Genomic DNA, 6,000 nt, shown 5'->3' with positions numbered 1-6,000 from the left:
CCGACACCTTGTTATATGTGGCTGCATCTGAGATAGATGTAGTATTTGTTGAGGTGTGAATATGATTTTTTTTTCATTCCCACCATCATCATGCTAAGAGTAAGTGAATGGATTGTGCCAGGGTGGGAGATGTAGCAAAGCAAGCATAGATGAATTATGTGATTCTTGTAGGGTTCACTAGTCTTGTAGTAATAGCAAAATTGGTACAGAGGTGCAGTGTGGGTGGATTATTGGAATTATGTAAGAACCTTTACTTGTTAATGTTCTCTCTTTTGTTCAAATACAAAATTCAAATCTCTGGGGCCTTGCTGACCTGCTGCTATTTGTTGTCTTCTGAAATATAAAGTTATGCCTGGGATACATATGATTTACAGTGTACTATTGCTGTAATTTACTTGGTTGCTTATAAGCTCACAGTGCAGTTTTAGGCTGCTTTGCTGTATTGTAAATCAAAGATAAATCTTAAGTCCACACTATTACCATAGATTTATAACATTATTTAAAAATAATTTATTTACCAGTCTACAAAAATGGTTTGTTAAATATCCTGTAGGTTTTTTCAATCACTATGTATTTATTTTTATAATAGTGGCATTAATAAACATACAATATAATTCTAATATTCAACTGGCAAAAACAAAAAAAATACACACCTGTGAAATAATTAGTAAGATAACAGTTAAAGGGGTTCTGTCAAATAGCATGGATCTAAAGTTCAATGTAACTTAATATTTCTAATATTTGGGACCTCCTCCTGCTCTCATTAAAGACAAAAGTAGTTCTTTCACTGACTTCAGTTGGGCCCCCTTTTTAATCCATTAGTTTGATGCTAATTTTTGCTTAAAGTATGAAAGAGGTTTTCATGAAGGAATCAGGCAATAACATTTTTATTGCTTCCATCTACTGGTTCTAAAGCAACAGTTAATGAATCAACCCTATTCCACTAACCTGACATCAATTTCCACTGTGCTGAAATCCATTAGAAAGTCAAAAAGAAAAGGAGTACTAGGGGCACCTTAGAGACTAACCAATTTATTTGAGCATATGCTTTCGTGAGCTACAGCTCACTTCATCGGATGCATTCAGTGAAAAATACAGTGAGGAGATTTATATACACACAGAACATAAAACAATGGGTGTTATCATACACACTGTAAGGAGAGTGATCACTTAAGATGAGCTATTACCAGCAGGAGAGTGGGGGGGGGGGGGAGAAAACCTTTTGTAGTGTGTGTATATAAATCTCCTCACTGTATTTTCCACTGAATGCATCCGATGAAGTGAGCTGTAACTCACAAAAGCTTATGCTCAAATAAATTGCTTAGTCTCTGAGGTGCCACTAGTACTCCGTTTCTTTTTGCGAATACAGACTAACACGGCTGCTACTCTGAAACCTGTCATTAGAAAGTATGGGATACATCCATGTTTGTCAAATGAAAAAAGGAGAAAGTTGTTGATGTAATACATTGTTAGCCAGATGTTCAGAAACTGATGCTTTTATTGCACATGCTTTGCGGATGGAAATAGACAATTGACTATTGAGTATGTAATTTACTAGCTGTGCACCACTTCCCTGTGCACCGGATGGATTATCACAGGGATCGGTAACCTTTGGCATGCGGCCCACTAGGGTACTCCCCCTGGCAGGCTGGGCCAGTTTATTTACCTGCAGCGTCAGGAGATTCGGCCAATCGCAGCTCCCACTGGCTGCAGTTTGCCGCTCCAGGCCAATGGGGGCTGTGGGCAGTGGTGCGGGCCGAGGAATGTGCTAGCTTCCGCTTCTCGCAGCCACCATCAGCCTGGAGCAGCGAACCGTGACCAGCAGGAGCTGCGATCGGCCGAACCTGCAGAGCGGCAGGTAAACAAACCGTCCTGGCCCACCAGGGGGCTTACCCTGGCGGGCCGTGGGCCAAAGGTTGCCAATCCCTGGATTATCAGATCACATTAAATATTTTTCGGTAATCACAAAGAGGATCTAAGTCTTTCAATACCACTTTTAATTACTGGAGATTCTCATTTAGTTCCGATGGCAGAAACCATAGGTTTTACCGTAGGAATTTTTGCATTCTCTTCTTTCTAAAGAGGATATAGGTTATGGGCCCAATGTAGCCTTCCTGCATATGGGTGCAACTCCCATTGACATCAGTCTTCAAAACTGCCAGCTACCATTGGCACAATTAAGCCCTTCATTTTTAGTTTGGATTTAAATGGTGAAAAAAATGTCAGTTGTATCTCATAAACCTGTGGGGCAGGATAGTCATTGCTGCCAATTTTTGCACGGCGCCATGAGGAACACTTCATGCAAAATTATTTAATAAGATAATTTGCATATGGCCATAAATTTGAGTTTATGGTCTACACATCCTTCCTCACGGTAGTTGCTCCATAAGACATGAAGCCGCAGAAACACTGGTAAGTGGGTGTGTGCTGAAGTGAGTTTGAGGGTAGCTGGCATCTGGGTGGGGGATAGATGGGTGAGTGGGTGCTGTAGTAGCTAGAGGTACAAGGCTACCTGTGAGTGGTAGAGTGCCTGGATAGCTGTGTGGTTAGTATTTGCTGGTTACGAGGGGTTGTTGTAGGATGGATGCTGGATCGTTTGTGGCTGCTGGGGTGCTCAGAGGTATTTAGGTGTAGCTGAAGGGCTATTAGAGCTGCTGGGGTAGGTGGGAGTGGTGAGTTCTGGGGCTGCTGGTATAACTAGTGTAAGGGACGAAGGTGTAGGCAGTATGGCCTAATGGTCACATCTAAGCTGAGGTCTGCCTCCCAGAGATGACAGTCACCCAGCAGGAGTTGGAGGAATCACAAGGGCCAGGTTCCATAAACAAGGGTCAGGGTCAAACTCAGGCCGGGATCAGAGACTGGAGGTCAGGAGGCAGGAATCAGAGTCAGGCTGGAGTTGGAGACTGGACATCAGAGGCAGAAATCAGGCTCAGAGACAGGCTGGAGCCAGAGATCAGGAGACAAGGCAAGCCAAAGTCTGTGTGGTTTCTCAGACAACTTTCTGGGCCAACCCATGGGGTTAATTCAGGTGCTTGGCCAATCAGAGGACCTCAGGGTACTGTCACCCTGGCTCTCTTGGGCAATACATCCTGCTGCGCCTACTCTCCATAGTGTTCCCTGGCTATGCCTTTGCATGAACTCCCAGTGGCACTTGTGGGAACAGAGGCAGCAAGTTTGTATAATTTTTGGTGCTGTCCAGAATGGGTCCAAGCTGCCCCCTCCCCGATACACACACACACACACACACCTGCCTTGTAAGCCAATATATATTTTTTAAAATAATGCAAAAATGGACTGGAAACAGTAAGCATTTAATAGTTTCCCTATATTGCACAATGTGGGGTGGGGTGGATGAGGGCTCTGGCTGGGGCTCTGCAGTGGGGTTGAGGATGAGGGGTTTGGGGTGTGTGGGGGGGTGCTCAGGGCTAGGACAGAGGGTTAGGGTGTGGGGGGATGAGGGCTGTGGCTGGGGCTAGGGCAGAGGGTTGGGGGCGGGCTGCCAGGTGGGGCTAGGGATGAGGATTTCACGGTGCAGGAGGGGGCTGAGGGCTCTGGCTGGGGGTGAGGGCTCTGGCGTAGGGCAGGGCTGGGGATGAGGAGTTTGGGGTGCAGGCAGGCTGCCCCGGGGCTGAGACCAGAGTGGAGGACTCCACAGTCCCCCCATCCCTCTCCCTCGCTGGCAGCAGCGAGCTCCGGGGGAGGGGCCCCCTTTTCCCCCCCTGGCAGCACACTCACCCGGCACCATCACTGCACGTGCTCCTAGTGGCTGGGCCCCTCTCAGGTCAAGGAAGCCCCCTCGCCCCTCCTGTGGTGGGTGCTGGGGGAGGGGAGGGCTGCCAGTTATGTGCTCGCCTTCTTCCCGCCTCCCTCCGCAGGTGCAGCAGCCACCTCAGCCTGCCGCCGGCGCCGCTCTTGTGTAGTAGGCAGCAGCGGGCGGTGGCGAGGGAGTGCAGTGCAGAGCGGCAGGGCAGCCGCCCACTTGAGGCAGGGATGCTCTGGGGCCCAGGGGAGGCATGCAGGGGCTGCAGGCAGGGGCCAGGGGACACTCCGGGGGAGCCGCGCGGGGGTGGCAGACAGGGCCAGCGGAGAGACCTGGCTCCGAACATTGGTGAAGCCAGGGCCCTGAGCCCTGAATATTCCTGGGGCCCGGGCACCACGGCCCACACAACTCGCCACCTCTGTTTGGGAATAGCAACAGTTCTATGTTCTGCAGACACAGGTTTTAGTCCCTGGGCTCTTAGAACTAGGGAGTGAGGGCTTAGGTGTGGGAATGTGCAATAGGGCTGCCAACTGCATGAGTATTACACAAGATTTATGATACTTGGCACTCTGCACGGTGTTCTGAGGAGAACATGCTAAATAGGTGAAGAAATAGCCATGCACTGTAGCCAATTAAAGTAATAATGAGACAAGCAGACCAGTATCAAAATAACTCTGTTGGCAACTGAGAGTCGAAGGCCTTGTCTTTACCAGCTTTTTTCTTAAAATTTCTCACTTTGTTACTACTGGTTTAGTTCCACTACGACTGTAGGAATGGTGGCTAACAGTATTTTAACCACCATGTCAAACTTTGAGTAGTGTTAGATACAAGGGTTAAAATTACTGGTAGTTGCTTTGTCAGAAAATTTTGAGGAAATAAGTCTAGGGTGGACATAGCCTAAAGGGTGACCAGATTGAAGCTCTCAGCTCAACCAGATAGCGTGGATCAACTTTCTGAAGACCTTTATAAATTAAGAGGAGCAACTTGAGGTTAATGCTGAATCTGATAGGCAGCTAGCATAACAGAGCTAAAACTGGAGTTCGGTTCCCACTCTTTTAATCTGCGCAGAGACAAGCAGTTTGCTAGACTAGACTCTGGCCAAACGCTTACATTTCTAACAATGAATAAAAGCAGGATTATAGAGCAACCAAAAGACAAAGTAAAATAAGTAGGTGAGTGAAGCTGGTATCCAGATCAGACAAGGTCATGGACAAGGACTCTACAGTGCCAGGTACTGTCCAAACATATAATTTTCTTAACAAATTTGATATATTAACAAATAAAACTCTGTTTTTTCTAAGTGGCAACCTCGAAAACTCACACTGGTGTCTGGAAGTCAAGCTGCAGATTTCCTTCTCCGACATCTAATAATCTGTAATGCTCATTCTGCCCTTGGTTTCACCTGTGTATTGGGTCACATTCTGCTTTCACAAGTAGTTAGTGCAGCTGAGTTTGATTGTCTTCAAATTATGTCCACAGTCCTCCTTAGTGGTCAAAGGGGTTGCAGAGGTGCAACTAAGTATCTGCCGTGGCCTGCACATTCCCAAGGGTCTGAGCCACATCGTATTAAAATCAACGAGTCTTTCCATTGAATTCAATGAGCACTGGATCAGGCCTTATTTGAATGTGTAATATGGAGCTGCGGTTGGAGTTCAGTTACCAATTCTGTTGATTGTATTTGAGAATGAGTGGAATCACAACCTCCCTCCCAAAAGTGTGTAGGCTCTGCAGTACTTACAGGAGAAGACAAACAAAAATGTAAAGAGCCCTTATTTTTGTCACTAAATTAAGCAGAGCTGTGACCTAATATATAGGGGGAGCAGATCCATTGAGTAAAACATACCATTAGTAAATCAACTTCTCACTACACTTTATGCTGTAGGAAAACTGTGGAAAGCCAGGCCCTGACATCACTTAGGCAAACAAATGGCACAGAGGTAGCAGAATGCATACAGAGATAATTTTAAAATAAATATATATTATCAGCATATGAATGAAATATTAGCCTGTGCTGACAGATCAACTGTTGGCTAAATAACTGCTGACCAAGGAAGACCAGTTTCATCCAAGTTTTATACCAACTAATTTAATGATTTTATGAAAAACTGACTGGTCAATTGTATCAATAACAGTTATGATATCTATGGGCCCCAATTCTGCCAACACTTATGTGCATGTTTAATTGTACATGTGAGTAGTCCCAATGAAGCCAGTAGGAATAGTCACATGCATTAAGTTAA

The sequence above is a fragment of the Caretta caretta genome, chromosome 2 (assembly GCF_965140235.1).
Source record: "Caretta caretta isolate rCarCar2 chromosome 2, rCarCar1.hap1, whole genome shotgun sequence".
NCBI classification, from domain to species: domain Eukaryota; kingdom Metazoa; phylum Chordata; order Testudines; family Cheloniidae; genus Caretta; species Caretta caretta.
Note: the sequence above shows the minus strand (reverse complement) of the source record.